The following is a 20,339-nucleotide window of genomic DNA, read 5'->3' as shown; positions in this document are numbered from 1 at the left end:
CACTGTGTGGAATTATGTTTTGGGATGTTTTAATTTTTTTGAGCCATAGATAAAAATTCATAAATATTCATGAGTGCTTTATTTCCTCTAGTACTTTTTTCAAATACCCAGGTTTTGAAGAGTAATTAATATATAAATATATTGAAATCAGCATTTTGGTCACTTTTGATAGAAAAACCAATTATATATTTCTTTCAAGTGAAAAAACTGGAGTCTATATTTATAATTCAATTTATAAAGTTAAACAATTCTTTATTTGGGAAATAATTATAACTCTGGTTTTCTAACTAACCCTGATGTGCGCACTTGTTTTGCTTTGCTCAAGTCAAAGCTTTACAATGAAATATAGCCCTGTTACAACTCATGCTATTTGAAGAACAGGTCAGCTATTTCAGGCTGAAGTTCATCTTTATAGTCAGTGTGACTGATACAACAGAACATTTTAACTTTACAGGAGGATCTTAAAGTTAAATTGCTGCTTTAGAGAGCCGTCACTTTTGGGGAACTATCAAAAATCATATTTTGCCATGGAAAGTGTTCACATATTTACTTAACAAAATGTTCCCTGACCATCTGCTATATCCTAGATGCTGTGTTACGGAGATAATAAAGACATATTTCTTACCCCAATGGAGTTTACAGTCTAGTTGGAGAGACATGAAGTACTGTTTGAACTTACTCTAAAGATTTTTTTGGTTAATCATTTTAGACTGGAAATTCGCTTCTCTTTACTGTATTTGTTAGATTTTCTTTCATTTTTTAATTTTTTGTCTTTTTAGGGCTGCACCCACGGCATGTGGAGATTCCCAGGCTACAGGTCAAATTGGAGCTGTAGCTGCCAGCCTACGCCACAGCCACAGTAACGCTAGACCTGAGCCGCATCTGCAACCTACACCACAGCTCATGGCAACGCCAGACCCTTAACCCAATGAGTGAGACCAGTGATCAAACCTGTGTCCTCATGGATGCTAGTCAGATCCATTTCCACTGAGTCACGACGGGAACTCCTATTTTCTTTCATTTTATTAATTTGATTTGCAAGCTTAGTCCTTAATAAGACTTAATACATAGATTGCCTTCTTGGAGTTTTGCCTCAATTAGGATAGCAGATGCCTAACCATCAGTGAGAGATTGAATTGTTATGGCATTTGTTTCTGAGCACAAGAATTTTATTTTCTGGGCTCATTCCTGACTTTGTTATTTCGCAAAGCATTAAACATTGACTTGTGTCTCCTGCTTTGTGCTAGGTATTGATGTTCCTAAAATTAAGTGCTTTTGAGTCAGATTTTCTATTTCAAGGGTCAGCAAACTGTAAAATCTGGCCCATTGCCTATTTTTGTAAGTTCTGTGGAACACAGTCATGCACAGTTTAAATGTATTATCTATGGCTGCTTTTGCACTACAAAGCAGAGTTGAGTAGTTGCAATAGAGACTGGTCCTCAAGGCTTGAAATATTTACTGTTTGGTCCTTTCTGGGGAAAGCTTATAGACTCCTGTTCGATTTAATAAACATCATAACACTTTTAAAATTTAACATTAAAAAGTACTTAAAATTAAAGCATATTAGAATTGCAGATATTCATTTGGGATCAGTTTTAGATGTTTTTGATCCTTCATTTAGTATTTTAAAATACTTAAATGTTTATCGGTCTTCTCTATGTCTTCATTATGGTATTCACACATTTTTTCCCCAGCTTTATTAGGATACATCGTGTCATATAATATTGTGCAAGTCTAAGGTGTACAGTGTCACACAATGTTTATTGTATTGGAATGTATCTAATACTATATTCCAATATATTTGTGTCATGCTATTTTTTCTTGGTATGTAAATGATGTCATAAGTGAAAAACTTGAATGTTCATTAAGATCTGTGCATGGGTAACTTCTTCAACCTCACAATAAGGAATGCCCAAGAAAACAGTAACCACAAATTACAAAATAGTAAGATGGACGTATGCAATTCTTCATTGTTTAATATATATGTATTCAACAAATGAGTTCATTCATTAATTCAGTCTTTGCACTAGTAAAGAACTGTAATCGTTTTTTGATAAACTGAAAGATAAAAATTTAAAAATCGCAATAGATGTATATATCAGAATTTTTATAAACTTTATTTATTTACTTTTTATAGGTATAAAGTAAATATATACATTAGAGTGCCTGGATTTCTTATTATATGAAGAATTTTATTCCTTAAATTAGCCTTTTATATTAAAAGGGCTTAACTGATCTGAAGTTTTGTTGTTAAAACCAGATGTAACCTTTTACCTCTTTCAGTGTTGCTACATATTAGCCAAACTTCAAAATACCTCTTATTAACATATCAGGTTAATATTCTTTCATGGATAACTTTAATTTCATCACATTTTCTTTACTAGGTTAGAAGGCAAAATATGTGTGTGTATGTGTATATACATACATGTATGAATGACATGAAATCTTAAACACTTTTCATTTTAAGGCAAAATTAAAATACAAAGTACTGAATCTTTTAATGTAACTAGGAAAAAAGTTGTAAATACACATTTAAATTTTCTCCATGTTGGAACCCTTCTGTTGTAATAATTTATAAACATGATTAAAGAGAGGAATAAATAAATCTTAACCTATGTCTGTTAATTTAATAACTGCATTTTTGTGATTAGTCAATGTGAAATGATTGTATTTTAACCCTTGTTTATTAATGATGTGTCGTGATTTTGTGTTTGCCTAATTCACATGTATGTTGTATTTTTACTCCTGGATCAATATCTAAAATGTTAAGCCACTGAACATATCCTGTATTGTAAGGAATTCCTCTTTTCTTTTAATGGTGTTTTTCTTAAATAACAAATTATTAATTTTTCTTATTAAACATTTAATTGTTGAATAGTATATGTTTTCATAATTTTCCTGAGTATATGAGTATATATAAGCTACTGCTATTTTTCAGCTAATCCTATTAGAAACTGACATTGGTATATAAAAATAAGATTTGCTGTTTAGCTATCAATTTTTAAATATTATAAATTTAATGTTCTTTTCATATAGTCGAAATAGTGAATAAAATTTTATTATGTAAATACATTTATCTGGTAAATTAACAATAGATGTGCTCATACCAAAGTAATCTTTAAAAGGTGAGTGAAAGTTTTAATTTTTTTTATATAGTAAGGAATTCTACATGTAATATAAACTATGCTAGCAAATACTCCTTAAATAAGCTTATGTTGATTTATATTTCACCATAAAACTCATTTAAGTGATTCCTTTTCCTAGATTTCCTATGTAAAATGAATTTGTTTGATAAGAAAATAATGTGCATTCTTAGGTTAATGATGATCCAACAGAAGTAAAGAGAATTTTTTTTCCATTAAAGATTTTTTCCTCTAAGAATGAGAAAATTGTTTTTTTAAAAAATGAAAGCTTGATACTTGAATCCTCTTGATTCTAGTCCTTTTCCCCAAAGTGTTTCTTTTTAGAATAATATCCTCCTGTACATCGTGTTAAAAAATATATATCTACATAGTGCTAAATTTCTGATATGATATAATAGAATGTGACAAATAGAAGCACTTTCAGAAATGAGCATGGGATAGCCACACACCTAGTAAATCTGCAGTTTGTCCATTTAACAATTGTTAAGAGTTAAACAATTGTTAACAGTTTTGTGTAATGAAAGAACACTGAGTATCTGAACAGAGGGCTTGCTTGGGTGGCCTTTTAACCTGTAGCTCCCACCCAAGGTGGAATGCACTGGGGGAGAAACTTTTTACTGGCTCCACTGCTCCTGGCCTGGCAGCAGCCAGGGGAACAAGGTAACGTGTGGGAAAACAGTTTCAAGAGACTGTCAGGTCTTTGTAAAGTGGAGTGTTCAGTAAAACCATTTATAGTAATTGAGCGTTTTCTTAAATTTGTAAAAGACCCACATAAGCATAGTAATCTGGAAATCTCCTTTATTTCTAATGTACCATAGAAATCATTAACTGTTAGTAAGTATTGAAATAACGATTCCACCTATAGTGCCATATCATTCTATGATCCATTCATTGACTTCCCCCCAAATTATGAGTATCCTGCACATGTTAGGCATTGTGTTGGTCCCTAGAGGTAAATTAGGCACAGTTCCTGTGTATAGAGAGTTTGCAGTTTGGTGATGCATGTACTAAGTAAACAGGTGAATAGAAGCAGAATGGGATTCCTATCTCATTTCAGTAACAACTTTTGTGATCTATAATACTGAGGGCTCAATAGATTTATAATTATCCAAGAATTATTAATAAAGATTGTAATTGACAACATCATAATCCTTCCAGGATATCCTTCTAGAAAGCCTAAATGAGTAGGATGTATTCCATTATAACCTGGCAAGAGATGGGTGGTGTCCTAAATCCCTATGCTAGAATAGTTTCTGCGAAATCACAGCGTCTTTATTCTTTGTGTGCATGGATATCATGAGTCACCAAAAGGGAGAATGTGGACTGGTTGATAGTTTGCCCTAGATAGGATGATTTAAAAATAATTTTCAAGGGAGTTCCTGTCGTGGCGCAGTGGTTAACGAATCCGACTGGGAACCATGAGGTTGCGGGTTCGGTCCCTGCCCTTGCGCAGTGGGGTTGACGATCCGGTGTTGCCATGAGCTGTGGTGTAGGTTTGCAGACGCGGCTCGGATCCCGTGTTGCTGTGGCTCTGGCGTAGACCAGTGGCTACAGCTCTGCTCTCATAATATTTGTAAAATAATCATAAGATTGTAAAAGAAGAGCCTTGTAAATGTGGTAAGTTGAGTGAAGGTAGAATGTAGAGTCTACAGTAACTCTAAAAAAATCTCCATATCAAATAGTGATATGCCATATTTTCCTTTATGTCTGCATTTTTTTAATGGATGGTCATGTTTCTATGATAATTCAATTTTTCTAGGCATAATGCTTCAGAATCTTTAAGGAACATTGGAAACAGATTTTTAGATGTTTTTAAGAGCAAGGTCTCAGTATCTGTGTTTTGTATGGAACTGTGTAAATAAGATATACGGGATTGCTAGTATTAGTGCATTTAGGGAATTCCCACTGTGGCACAGGGGGTTAAGGATCCAGCATTGTTGCAGCTGTGACATAGGTTGTGGCTACAGCTCAAGTTCAGTCCCTGGCCTAGGAATTTCTATATGCCATGGGTGCCGCAAATGTATATATATGTGTGCATTTAGATACCCTAATTTTTGTTACAATTTTCTGTCCACTCTAAGTAGACTGAGAATCATATTTTAGTTCCTATTAATCACAACAGAGTCAAACATCAATATTTTAAAGGGTATATTTAACATTTTCTAGACGATTTCTATTTTTGTAATCATATGTACATGTCTCAGTAAAATATTTTCAGCATGTATGTACCCTTATATATTACTAGATATGTATATATTACAAACACAAACTAATATATAAATGTGATTTATATAACATGCACAAGCATGAATTTAAAAGTATAAGGTGGAGTTCCCATTCTGGCTCAGGGGGTTAAGAACCCAACTAGTATCCATGAGGTTGTGGGTTCGATCCCTGGCATCACTCAATGGGCTAAGGATTGGCACTGCTGCAAGCTGTGGCATAGGTTGCAGAAGGGCCTTGGATCTGGTGTGGCTGTGGCTATGGTGGAGTCTGGCAGCTGCATCTCTGATTTGACCCCCAGCCTTGGAACTTCCATATGCCACAGGTGTGGCCCTAAAAAAAAGAAAAAAAGTATAAGATGAATACTTAATATTAAATGCATTTTTTATTTTATAGATTATAAAACTTTTCTTTCACTGAACTATTTTTATAATCATCTCATTTTTAAAAAAAAAAGTGGTAGAATATTTCACTAGATTGAAAATCTGGGTTCAACACTGTTAGAGCAGTTCAAAAGTCTGGTTTATTCCAGGACGTCCCTTGTGGCCAATAGCATAACTACAACATAGCGATGTCACCGCTATGGCTCTGGTTTGATCCCTGACCCCGGAACTTTCATATGCTGTGAGTGCAGACAAAAAAAAAAAAAAGAAAAGAAAGAAAAGAAAAAAAAATAACTGTGCAAAACTGCATACCTCCATAAAGCAAAGTTTTTCTTTAGGTGTTCCTGTTATAAACTACTAATTGATTTTAAACCCAATCTATCAGTTGTTCAAAAAAATTTTATTGAAATTTGACATATTTCCATTTTCCATCCTGTCATTCACTTCTTGAAAGGTCCTGGAAGGAGTTATGTCTTCATTTTTTTTCCCTTTTATTTATATTTATTTATTTATTTTTCCCCATAGTGGCCCATACACTTACAGCCTGAATTCCTAATTTCAGGCAATGTAACAAAGTGCCCTGATGATACTGCTCTGTCATATGTGAAGCCACATCTAGTCCTGGGATCTCTCAGAGAGATAGCTCAAGATCATGCAGAAGAAGAAGTCAAAATTGGTCTGTAAGAAAGTAAATCTTTGAATAGAGTTACAGTTTCTTTTTTTTTAATTTTTTATTACTCAAATGAATTTATCACATCTGTAGTTGTATAATGATCATAACAATCCAACTTTACAGGATTTCCATCCCATAACCCAAGCACATCCTCCCACCCCCCAAACTGTCTCCTCCAGAGACCGTAAGTTTTTCAATGTCTGTGAGTCAGCATGTGTTCTGCAAAGAAGTTCCGTCTGTCCTTTTTTCAGATTCCACATGTCAGTGAAAGCATTTATGTTGGTGTCTCACTGTATGGCTGACTTCACTTAGCATGATAATTTCTAGGTCCATCCATGTTGCTAAAAATGCTGGTATTTCATTCCTTTTAATGGCTGAGTGATATCCCATTGTGTATATGTACCGCATCTTCTTGATCTACTCCTGCCGATGGACATTTAGGTTGTTTCTGTCTTCATGTTTAACGCTGTTAAAACTCAGTGAAACTTTGAATGATTGGAAGCAATTTAAACATATTAGAAATTTTTGCTTTAAAGTTTTAAAAATATTGTTGGATGAATTTTTATAGTTGGCATATTGATTGTGGTAACAAAGTTCCATAACACTAGAGACACTCAAACATTTCAGAATGTTCTCTCCTTAGGAGAAGGATTTTCCACAAGTAGTTGCTTTCTTGTCCACTCTTCAATGTCCCCTTTATCTTACAAGAGAAATTATGAATCTATTTAAGTATCAGGTATCACATTTTTATCTTTATTATAGGGAAAAATCAGCATGTTTGGAACAAGTCTCTTTTTGCACTAGAAATTAGTCATTTATTTCATTAGCCCACTTGGTAGGTTCCACACAATCAGCAAAAAACATAAAAAACTTAAAATTTAAAAAGCCAGAGTGGCAGGGTGTCGCGGTGCCCATCTCAGAGTGTTATGTTTCCACTCGTACTCTAATCCATTCATCTTCCTGAGGGGGCGTGTGTGTGAAGTGTGCCAGGTACCTGGAAAGTGGGTTGCAAGTCATGATCTTCCTGTCAGGATACCTAATGTATTATCTGCATTATGTATCGGCCTTACCTATAACCCCATAAATTCAGTTTCTTATTGTAGATAAAAACCAATATGAATGGAGACCATTAAAAAATGTTTTGGGTACTCCATTGAATCATTTTACCTCTGAGATATACTTGAGGCTTAAAGATTCAGTAATGTCTCCAAAACTTCCTACATTATACAATAAAGATTGGAATTGTGTCATTGGTTTTCAGACAACATCATCTGCTTCCTGGTTGTACTCCCTATCCCCAAGATTGTACTTAAACTCACCAGCGTACCTAAATCTAATAGAATATATGTAGGAAGGTGTTCTATCAATGTCCTGTTTTCATGCGACCTTTGTACTAAAACGCTGGTTCTGTATGATACCCACATGCGTCATACGGTATTCATGTATTTGTGAGGAGTTGAGTGAATTATTATAAAGATGTTGGTAGATCACATAACAAATATCTCTGTACCAGTTGTAAGTGAGCTCTGAAGAGATCCTCTAGGATACCTCAGAGCTATTTTCAATCTCCCTGTACTCTTGACATTTTGCAGTTTTGACTTGGGGAACCTTGGAGAGGTTGGAAGTAACGGTGAAGGGAATGGTGGCCTCTGAGCTTCAAAAAAATCCTCATCAATCCATTCAAGATTATTAAGAGCCCATCTATAAAAGGCACTGGTCTAAGAGAGCAAAGGGTGAATAAGAATGAAATACTGGATTCAAAAGACTCACAGTCCAGGGATAATCAAATATACACATAAATAACTATAACAAGGCAGAAAGGGATATCATGGAAAGTCAGAAAATATGCATCCATTTGGAGAAACGTGAGGCTTTATGAAGAAGGCATAACCCTTGTTAAATGGATAGAATTTGAGTGGGAAAAGAGGTACAAGGTAGGAAACCATCCTTAGCAAAACCTGAGGCAAGAAAGAGTAGTTTAATTTGAGTAGTATAGTTGGATTTGTGAGAGACAAGGGGTAGGAATAAAATTAGAAATATAAGTTGGGCTATATCAAGGAGGACAAAGAAGTATCATACTTAAGAGAGTTTAAAAATTACAAAGTTTTATAATTTTTATAAAAATTCTATAACTTTATAAAAAACCATTGAATTTCTTGGAGTGGTATCAGAGCAATGTTTTAGGAAGATTAATATCATAAAGCATAAACACATTAAAACTACAAGATACTAGAGGTGAGAAGTCCCAGAAGGGGCTTTTCTAAAAGTTTAGGTGATTTGGAGTTCCCACTGTGGCTCAGCAGGTTAAGAACCTGACATAGTGTCTGTGAGAATGTGGGTTCAATCCCTGGCCTCGCTTGGTGGATTAAGGATCCAGTGTTGCTACAAGCTGCGGTGTTAAGTTGCAGACATGGCTCAGATGAGCCGTTGCTGTGGCTGTGGCATAGACAGGCAGCTGCAGCTCTGATTAGACCCCCCAGCCAGGAAAATTCCATATGCCTCAGGTGCAAATGTAAAAAAAGAAAAAAAGTTTAGAATGATTATTAGGGATCATGCAGTTATTTGTCAGGTATTTCCAGATTATTCACCACACTCAAATTGTGGAATAGAAGATGCCAGTAGAGGAGAGATGGGACTATTTTTTTTTTGTCTTTTTGTCTTTTTTGTTGTTGTTGTTGTTGTTGTTGCTATTTCTTGGGCCGCTCCCGCGGCATATGGAGGTTCCCAGGCTAGGGGCTGAATCGGAGCTGTAGCCACCGGCCTACGCCAGAGCCACAGCAACGCGGGATCCCAGCCGCGTCTGCAACCTACACCACAGCTCACGGCAACGCCAGATCATTAACCCACTGAGCAAGGGCAGGGACCGAACCCGCAACCTCATGGTTCCTAGTCGGATTCGTTAACCACTGCGCCACGACGGGAACTCCCTGGAACTCTTTTTGGTCATACAGTGAGATGGCTTTTGCAAATGCAAGAAAAAGATGTATAAGAGAACATCATGCCAGGTATTCACTGTCAAGAAAATAAAGCTGAGAAAATCCATGGTGGATAATTTTGAGATGAATTAAGTTTGGGTTTGGAGAGAATAAAAAGTTTGGGTAATGAGTCAAGAATCTGAGAGTACTAGGATTACAAACCACAGACTGAGGGGTCTATGTGATGGTGCATGACTTGGTGTATTGGCTTTATGTGATAGAATATAATCTTGACTTTACCAAAGGAAAGGTAAATTTTCATTTACCCAAAAGATTTTTAAAGCAATATCATTATTCTTTTATTTACTTTTTTTTGTTAAAGTACAGATGATTTACAATGTTTCTTTAATTTCTGCTGTATAACAAAGTGAGCCGATCACACCCAGTTCCCTGTGCTGTACAGTAGGAGCCCATTGCCCATCCATTCCAAATGTTACCGTTTGTAGCCACCAACCCCAAACTCCCCGCCCATCCCACTCCCCTCTCCCCTGCTCTAGCAACCATAAGTCTGCTCTCCATGTCCATGATCTGCTTCAGTTTTGTAGGTAGGATCATCTGTGCCATATTTTAGATTATATGTGAGTGGTATCATATGGTATTTGTCTTTCTCTTTCTTACTTCACTTAGTATGAGAATCTATAATTCCATCCATATTATTTTGTTCTTTTTTTATGGCTGAGTAGTATTCAATTGTGTATATGTACGGCATCTTCTTAATCCACTCATCTGTCAATGGACAATTAGGTTGTTTCCATGTCTTGGCCATTGTGAATAGCACTGCAATGAACAACGGGGTGCATGTATCTTTTTTCAATGAAAATTTGGTCTGGGTATATGCCCAGGAGTGGGATTGCTGGATCATATGGTAGTTCTGTATTTTGTTTTCTGTTGTACCTCCATACTGTTTTCCATAGCGGTTTTACCAATTTACATTCCCACCAACAGTGTAGGAGGATTCCCTCTTCTCCACACCTTCTCCAGTGTTTGTTATTTATTTCATTTTTGTATTTTTTATCTTTTTAGGGCTGCATCCATGGTATAGGGAGGTTCCCAGGTAGGGGTTGAATTGGAGCTGGAGCCCCTGGCCTACACCACAGTCATAGCAATGCCAGATCTGAGCCGTATCTGCAAACTACACCACAGCTCATGGAAACGCCGGATCCTTAACCCACTGAGCAAGGCCAGGGATCAAACCTGCATCCTCGTGGATACTAGCTGGGTTCATTTCCACTGAGCCACAACGGGAAATCCCAGTGTCTGCTATTTGTTAACTTGTTAATGATGGCCATTCTAACCAGTGTGAAGTGGTACCTATTGTAGTTTTGATTTGCATCGCTCTAATAATTAGTGATGTTGAACATTTTTTCATGTGCTTGTTGGCCATCCCTGTGTCTTTTTGGAGAAATGTCTATTTAGGTCTTCTGCCTATTTTTCAATCGGGTTGTTTGGTTTTTTGTTGTTGAGTTGTATGAATTGTTTATATCATTATTCTTAAATCAACTGAAACTTTATTTTTGTTTGTTTTTTGGGGGGGCAGTGCCTGTGGCATGTGGAAGTTCCCAGGCCAGGGATCAAACCCGTGCCACAACAGTGACCCAAACCACTGTAATGACAATGCTGGATCCTTAACCTGCTGTGCCATAAGAAAACTCAACTGAAACTTTAAATATTAGGTCTATCCTAGATTAAGAGTTGTGATATTAGAATGCCTAGGTTTGGGTTAAAACTGCTATTATTTAACTGAGTGAACTTTGGAAAGTTACCTAACATTTCTAAGATTTTGTTTCTTAGAATAAAAATAGTGCCTACCTAAAGAGGATATTTTTAGTATTAATGGAACAATAGACAAAGTGGTTGATATAGAGCCCATTTCTTAAAGACTTAGTATATTTTGCTTTTGATTATCACTTATACAATAATAAGTACTAATTCTCTTTCCTCAAAAAGCTAAAAATCCAAATGCAGCAGATAAGTATGATAACATATTAAACAATCTGAAACAAGATCTACCGAAGCAGGAATATTCTAGTATAAGAAAGAAATCCATTTGGACCAATGTTTGGTTTTTAACTTTAAGTAAACCTTTAGGAAATGGAAACCTTTAGGAAATTTAGGAAATTCAGCAACATTTGCAATCATAAAGGTGCAATTCAATGAATTTTAGTGAACACACCTGGGTAGAAAGCACTCAGACCAAGAACAGCACCCCAAAAATGTCTCCACATGCCCCCTTACAATCCCTATCCTCCCAAAGAAAGGATACCCCTAGTCTGAAGTTAAATATCACATATGTTTACCTGCCTTTGAACTTTATATAAACAGAACTTAGAGAATGTATCTGTGAGAGTTACAATATTACACTATGAGAGTCATGTTGCATGTAATTGTATTTTCTCATTGCATACCAGTATTGCATGACTAAGTTAATGAATTTATATGAATATTTATTCTCCACTTGACGACCAATTGGAATTTTGCTATTAATTTGGAATTTGCAAATAATACTGTTACAAACATCTCCCACCAGTGTTCTTTTGGTGAATGTGTACAGAACAGCTATTGGGTAGGTAAATAGGAGTTGAGTCTTCATTTATGCGCATGTTTAGATTTAATGGCAGTTTTCTAAAGGGATGTATAAGAGTTCCAATTGTTCCACATCCTTGCTATCCCTGGATACTATCAGACTTTTAAATACATAATCTTCATGGATTTCTATTAAGTTACTCATTTAGTCGATATTTACATAGTAGTTACTTGTGCGAACGAGTTACATAGCACAAGGTGTGGAGGATAAATATATGAATGGATCAGGACATATAAGATATTACACATTACAACTCGTTAAAAAACAAAAACAAAAACAAAAAATACATTCAAAGAGATGTATATAATAATTTTTGAGACAAATATTTCTTTTAATGGGGTATTTAGTAATGGCAGAGACTACCACTCTAACCTAGACCCAAAATGTAAATAAAAACATAATTGAAAATACCGTAGCAAGCAGTCAAATTTATGGGGATGCGAACTCTGGTGTAGTTATTAAAATTGTCCAAAAATGGCTTGCCCACAGTAGAAAAATTTCTATTTCTAGCCTGTAATTTTTTTCAGGGTATAAACATACAAAAGGTTGGTTTTTTTTCCTTATAGTAGATTCTACCCATTAAAACTAGCCCAAATATAATAATATTCAATAGTTAGAACCAGAAAGCATTTTGTGTGATTCATGTTTAATCACAAAGGAGATGATTAAGTAAAGTGTGAAAATTAAAATATGCATATTATACCATATAAATGGTAATGTGCGCTCTGTGAAAATATATTCTTTTTAGCAGAAGGAAAGAATAAAAGGAAATTTTTACTGCCATACTAATTTAAAAAAATGACTCCATCTGAAGGAAACTTTTTTATGGTTTATTTGTGGACCTTGGGAGCATTTTCATATCTAGGAATAGGGAAGATTATCAGGCCTGGCTCTTCCCACCTCAGTGGATACTTCTTCAGAGACCAGGCCCAAAGGAAAAAGCTTAACTATAGGAGCTCATATGGGCACCAGTCTCTAAGTTAGCATTTCATTACTAATATTGGGAAGATCTTTTTTTAATTAATTAAATTTTTTATTGGAGTGCAGTTTATTTACAATGTTGTGCCAGTTTCCGCTGTACAGCAAAGTGACCCAATCATACATAGGTATAGCTGGTTAGGCAGATGATAGATAGATAGATAAATAGATAAATAGATGGATATACACATTCTTTTTCTCATATTATTTTCCATCATGTTTTATACTAAGAGATTGGATATAGTTCCCTGTGCATCACTTATCCATTCTAAATGTAATAGTTTGCTTCTACTGACTCCAAACTACCCATCCATCCTACTCCCTCCCCCTGCCCCCTTGGCAACTACAAATCTGTTCTCTATGTCCCTGAGTCTGTTTCTATTTTGTAGATAGGTTCATTTGTGCCCTATTTTAGATTCCACATATAAATGAAATCATATGGTATTTGTCTTTCTCTTTCTGACTTATTTCACCTAGTATGGGAATCTCTAGTTGCATCCGTTTTGCTGCAAATGGCATTATCTTGTTCTTTTTTATAGCTAAGTAATATTGCATTGTGTATATGTACCACATCTTAATCCATTCCTCTGTTGGTTGTTTCCATGTCATGGCTATTGTGAATAGTGCTGCAACGAACATAAGAGTACATGTATCTTTCTGGATATATGTCCAGGAGTGGGATTGCTGAATCATATGTAGTTCTATATTAGGTTTTCTGAGGAACTTCCATACTGTTTTCCATAGTGGTTGTACCAATTTACATTCCCACCAACAGTGCGGGAGGGTTCCCTTTTCTCCACACCCTCTTTAGCATTTGTTATTTGTTGACTTGTAAATGATGGCCATTCTGAGTGTTCTGAGGTCGTACCTCATAGTAGTTTTGATTTACATTTCTCTAATAATTAGTGATGTTAAGCATTTTTTTATGTGCCTATTGGCCATCCCTATGTCTTCTTTGGAGAAATGTCTATTTAGATCTTCTGCCTATTTTTCAATTGGTTTTTTTTTGGGGGGGTGCGTCGTTTTTTTTTTGTTGTTGAGTTGTATGAGTTGTTTGTATATTTTGGAGATCTACATTACATGAAGCTTTCTCTTCTGTGTAATTTTTGTAGAACTAAAGGTCATCCGCTATACCTCATTCAGATAAAACAGACTGCATTTTTAAATGATCTTTGTTGTATGTATTTGCATACATATTTTTTTCTACCTAGAATTTATTTGTTTATTCAGTAAGTATTTATAGATGTGGTTTCTGCTCTTATTAAGTTTAGAATGCCCATGTATTCTTTTTTTTTTGTCTTTTTTTGTCTTTTCTAGGGCTGCACTCATGGCATATGGAGGTTCCCAGGCTAGGGGTCTAAGCAGAGCTGTAGCCACCGGCCTACGCCAGAGCCACAGGAATGCGGGATCCGAGCCGCGTCTGCAACCTGTACTACAGCTCATGGCAATGCCGGATCATGAACCCACTGAGCGAGGCCAGGGATCAAACCCGGAACCTCATGGTTCCTAGTCGGATTCATTAACCACTGAGCCACGACGGGAACTCCCCATTTATTCTTTATTTCAGCATCTTTAATCTGTGGGCATATTTTGGTAGAAAGTCTAGTTATTTTGTTGATATATAATTTATAGGTGAAAATCATCCTAATATCCAAATTTCTATTGTGTTAACAAGGATAGGGTATTTACTTAGATGTGGTTAAAAAGGCCATTTAGAATTATGGTTTATATTGATGAGAGATTTGGAAATGTTTTTATTTTTTATAAAATTAAACACTGTCTTCAAGTTTTTATGTCTGTGTCACTCTCAAAGTATGAGGTTTTAATTTTTATTTTGCCTTTTTTTTTTTAAATCTTTTTAGGGCCATACCCATGGCATATGGAGGTTCCCAGGCTAGGGGTCAAATTGGAGCTGTAGCGGCCAGCCTATGCCACAGTCACAGCAATGCAGGATCCAAGCCACTTCTGTGATCTACACCACAGCTCATAGCAACGCTGGATCCTTAACCCAGTGAGCAAGGCCAGGGATCGAACCCGCCTCCTCATGGATGCTAATTGGGTTTCTTAACCACAGAGCAGCAACAGGAACTCCCCCTGCCCTTTTTTTTTTTTTTTTTTTTTTTTTGGAGGAGCAGAGTGCTGCACCTGTGGCATATGGAAATTCCCAGGCTAGGGGTCCAATTGGAGCTGCAGTCACTGGCTTATACCACAGTGGCAGCAACTTGGGATCCAAGCTTTGTCTGCGACCTACATCACATCTCATGGCAACACCAGATCCTCAATCCACTGAGCAAGGCCAGGGATTGAACCTCGTGCATCCTCGTGGATACTAATCAGATTTATTTCCTCTGCGCCACAATGGGAACTCCTCAATTATAGTTTTGAATATAGTCTTACTAATGTAACAAATATACATTTTTTAAAAAAGAAATTGTGCTAAAATGCTGATAAAGAAAAAAACTATTGGAGTTCTTGTTGTGTCTCAGAGGGGTAAGAGCCTGAAATAGTCTTGAGGAAGATGTAAGTTTGACCCCTGGCCTTGCTCACTGGATTAAGGATCCAGTGTTGCCAAAAGCTGCAGCATAGGTTACAGATGTGGCTCAAATCTCATGTAGCCTTGACTATGATGTAGGTTGCAGCTGCAGCTCTCATTTGACCCCTAGCCAGGGAACTTCTATATGCTGCAGGTGTAGCTGTAAAAACAAGAAAAACGAAGGAAGGAAGGAAGAGAGAGAGAGAGAGAAAGAAAGAAAGAAAAAGAAAGAATCTATCTCCTGTTAAAGTCTTTCCTACCCCAAGAGTAATCTTTAAATCCTTTTATCTATGCCTTCTGATCTTTACTTCTTTATTTCCAAAAATAGGCTTACTATGCTATTTCTCAATGAATTAAAAAAAATGCCTATTGACTTCCTTTTATAAAGGTTGACAATTTAACTCTTATATGAACTGCTAATTCTACAATTCTATCTGCCAAATAAATCTTGATTTAATCAATAGTTAGTGTTCCTTATGTGCATATGAAACCTCATAGTGGACTTTGATACACTGCTCCTTTCTTGCACAGCTCTTTGATTTCCCTGTATTTAGTAATTGCCTCATCTAAAATTTTGCTTAGTTTCCTTTTTATGTTCCATTTTTTTCCAGTCAAATCCTTTAATAGGTATATAAAATCTTTATGATTTTTTCTAAGTGTTCAGCTATTTTCTCTTTCCTAGACTCCTCCTAGAGCCCTCAAACCCCCCAATCTTCCTGAGAGATCTGGCCAGGAGGAACTTAACTTCTGTACTTTTCTCTCATCCTATGAAGTCTTTTCACTCATCTTTGATTTTGATGACTTTTTTCTTACATCACATATATTTCTTTTTTAAATTTACTCTCATACTAAAACACTTTGCTTGTATCTTCTGGAAAGACGAAAAATGGGATATATATTTTTTTTCTATTTGTGCAGTCTGAAGGCATCTTCAGTCAATCCTCATATTTCATTGAAAATTTGGCTAGTTATAGAATTCTAGCTTGGAAATAATTTCTCTCAGAAGTTTTAAGGCATTATGTTATCCTCTGGCATTCTACGAAGTCTAGTGATTCTGAATCCTGATTCATTGTATGTCCCTTTGTCTCCATTCCTATGCCACTGAAGCTTTGGTATCTTTGTCCCTGTCGTTTTGATATTGCATGATAAAGTGGCTTAGCATGTGTGTGTGTGTGTGTGTGTGTGTGTGTGTGTGTGTGTGTTTACAATTTAGAATGCCTAAGTTTGTTAGACATTCTATAGGCCCTTTCAGTAAGGAGGCTTGTGTTCACAAAATAAATTTTATTATTTCTTTGATATATTCTATGCATTATTTTCCTCGTTCTTTCTTAAACATTCTGGTCAAATATTAGAATTCTGGAATTGATCCTCAAAATCTCTTGTTTTAAAGATCTCACTGTGGTGCAGTGCGTTAAGGATCCAGTGTTGCCACAGTTGTGGCATAAGTCACAGCCGAGGCTCAGATTTGATCCTTGGCCTGGGAGCTTCCTTATACCATGGGTGTGGTCAAAAAAAAAAAAAATCTCTTGTTTTTATTCTCTAATTTTCTATCTCTGTCATTTGGTTTTACTTGATGAGAAACTTTGTCAATATCTAAACTATCTCTTAAATTATTTTATTATATATTTAACTACCCAAAAGGTTTTTTTTGCATTAAATTGTTTTGGGGTCATAGTATTCTGTTCTTGGTTTATCCACATAAAATATCTAGTCTCTTATATTAATTACAATTTTTTGAGATAAGATTCTTTTCTGATTGTCTCTGCACCCTTTGGACCCTTTCTTTAGGTCAAGGTTGGGAATGGTTTCCTGATTTTCCTGCTGATTTTTTTTTTTTTTCAAAAATTGGTGATTGTCTATAGATCATCCTTATTTAAGAGGGCACTAGAGAATTGATAAGATGAAAATACATTTGGGTAGAGTTTAGTGACTGATGATTTTTCCTGTAAGTCAACATTTTAATGTCTTTTCCTCTTGGAGACACGGTTTCTCCAAGAAGGACCGTCTAACACCCTGCCTGTGAGCAAGAGGACGGTGGGCAATGGGAGTCAGGGTCAGGAGTCCAATGTGAAGAATTCCCTTGTTCTTCCTCCAGCATCTCCAACTCCAGGGCTCCTGCAGTTTAATTTCTCCAAAGAGTAAACCCCTAATCTTGCTAAAGAGGAGTGGAGGAGTCACAGCACCCCTTGTTGCATCCAGGTGCTGAGTCTCTCAGCAGTTCTGCAAGTATAAGGCTCTCTTGGTTTGCATTGTTCTTCTCCTTTCATCTTCTTTGCATCTTCCAAATCTATTTGATTTACTTCGACTCCACGTGTTGAAAAAAATTGAGAGGGGAGGGGCAATGAATATATATGGTGGTTCCACCACTGTTAACTGAAACTGGTTAATGTTTTTGGCCATGTCTTTTCACTTGCTGTTCTACTTTCTCTTTCTTACCTCCACTCTGAAGGTAACCTGATGTCTGACGCATTTTTCAGCATCTAGGGAAACAATCTTTTAACCGGGGAAACAGACAGGGTCTTACTGAATTCCCTTGAGGTGATTACCCTCCTTCTCTCACTACTGACTTGAGATCCAAATGGGTGAGCGTTGAACAACGAGCCTTTCCATTCATGTTTAATAGAGAAATCCATGCCGTAGGTTCTGTTTTCACTACCTATTTTATATTTCCTCAGGATTTGGGAAAGGAAGAAAAAAGGGGGGGAACAGAGGTTTAATATGCCCTTAGAGTATTGTGTCAAGCACTGTTTTAGGTTCATTCATACATTATCACTTTTAATCTCGTGACTACCATGAGTGTAGGTGTTATTATTGCCACTTTATGATGAGAAAACTGAGGATCAGCAAACCCAAGGCTGTCCAACTGCTGACAGCTGAGGTTCAAGTGTGGGTCTCTGATTCCAAACCGCATTCCCTTTTTTTATTCTATCCTCCACTCCTTACAGTAAAAACCTCAAAAACCCTCCTTAAATTTTTAATATAAATGATTTATTTTTTAATCTGAGTAAGGTAATTTTAACATTAGCCTAATTCACTGAAATATTAAATTCATCCCTGAAAGATTCTTGCTTCACGACTTTTACAGGGTGTGATAAATAGTCATGAATAGGTGCGACCGGTATTGTTCTTTTAATTTCAACTCTGACTTTTCCCTTATCAAAGCATTCATAGAGCTCATTTTTATTTCTCATCTGAGAGTTCTCTGTGCATATGCCTTTTCAGACCTTTAAACTCTACTTGAAAGCAAACTTCTTGGCTTCACTTCTGTTAACTCCCGCAGCTAGCACAAAACATTTGTAGAAACTTGAAATGGGAAATTCTGCTATTCTGTTGGCACTTGATTTTAAGAATTTTGTAAGTGTTACCATAGTAAGTAATACCTTGAAAGTCAATATTTTTTTAAAAGGTATGCTTTAGTTATTTTTCTGATCTCTTTATGTTTTTATGGTCTACCCACATTGGATAATTTTCTGCCTTTTCCATCCAGGAAAGCAGATGCTTATAGTTCTGAATGTATGCTCCCAGGGAATAAAATAGGACAGGTTTTCATTGTGGAATGTGCCATACTGTATAACAAAAGTGACATTCCCAGTTATAGTATTTGTATAAAGACATCAAGAAAAAATAAATTCACAATAACAGCCCCTAAAGAATTGTTAAGAATTAGACACTATTTATATTATTCCCATATTGACAGTAACATTTTTTCCTGTTACCATATAATTGTAAAGGTTTGTGCTACTCAGTGAGTCAATAAAAACTCTGAACAGGAACTCTTTAGATGAGGCTCACTTGCTAAGCAGATTTTATAGCGAGGTCTGAAATGTTCATTACTTTCTTTGTAGTACACACAAACTATAAGACACAAAGTTAAAAAATAAATTACAAGCTTTAAACAAACAGCAGTTTTTCTTGAGTAATTTTTTTTGCTACAAAGAGTGCTTACATTTTTAAATTAGAACTATATTTACTTTTGATTCTAGCAAAATAAACCTGAGTTCAGTAACTCATGTTTGCAGGTTTGTAAAGACTGATCAAATCTTATTATTAAAGAAAACTAATCTAATACTTGACTAATTTAGTTATCATTTATTGGGGTGATTTTTCATTCTGATTTCCTAATATTTATGTGTGGAAAATAATATATGATGGATGAAAATTTCTGTAGAAAGTACTTGCATGAGTTATTGCAACTTTGCTTCAGGTTTTATACTGAAAAGTGAAAATAATCATGAAGATTTTCTACATTCGTAATTTAGAAAATATTAACAATTATATTATAGTAAATGATCTTTAAATATTACTTGCAATTGAATTAACCAAATGCATTTTATGTGAGATAATCCTGTTGCACTGATTAGCTTAGAACTGTAAATTCATTATATATACATATATACTCAAAAATAAAATTATAGAATATGAAATAGAAATTAAAATGTTATCATTTTTACAACAATATAATTGTAATGGAAGTTTACTAGATATATTTGTTTTAAGCATGTAGTTCTTTGTCCTTTAAATCGAGACTCCAACATCATTGCAAATGAAGCTGACTTTAAAAAATATTAAATGTCTGAAATTTCACATTTTAAATACAATCAGATGTAATGCAACTGAGTGAAATATTTCAATAGTAAATATTTTAAAAATTAAATTCCATCTTGGATTTTTAATGCTGCATAGTCAAAGGGTGTCTGTCGGTTAAAAAGGAAATTTTCAAACACCATTAAACTTTAAAACTCTAAGTATAATCTTTCAGGAAATAGTATGAATGGGGTCCCTGTTGATAGATTTAGTATCTTACTCCTTACTCTACATATGCATTGAATTAAAGGAACAGTAGCAGT

The 20,339-nt window shown here is 35.5% G+C and overlaps 1 protein-coding gene across 1 annotated transcript in view; it reads left to right on the top strand.

Moving 5' to 3' along the window:
• ADAMTS20 (ADAM metallopeptidase with thrombospondin type 1 motif 20) overlaps positions 1 to 20,339 on the top strand; it is a 170,511-nt gene that overhangs the window by 104,310 nt on the left and 45,862 nt on the right. The window lies entirely within an intron of this gene.

This window comes from Phacochoerus africanus, chromosome 7, assembly GCF_016906955.1.
Source record: "Phacochoerus africanus isolate WHEZ1 chromosome 7, ROS_Pafr_v1, whole genome shotgun sequence".
NCBI lineage: Eukaryota > Metazoa > Chordata > Mammalia > Artiodactyla > Suidae > Phacochoerus > Phacochoerus africanus.
Note: the sequence above shows the minus strand (reverse complement) of the source record. Positions and strands in the feature narration are given on the sequence as shown.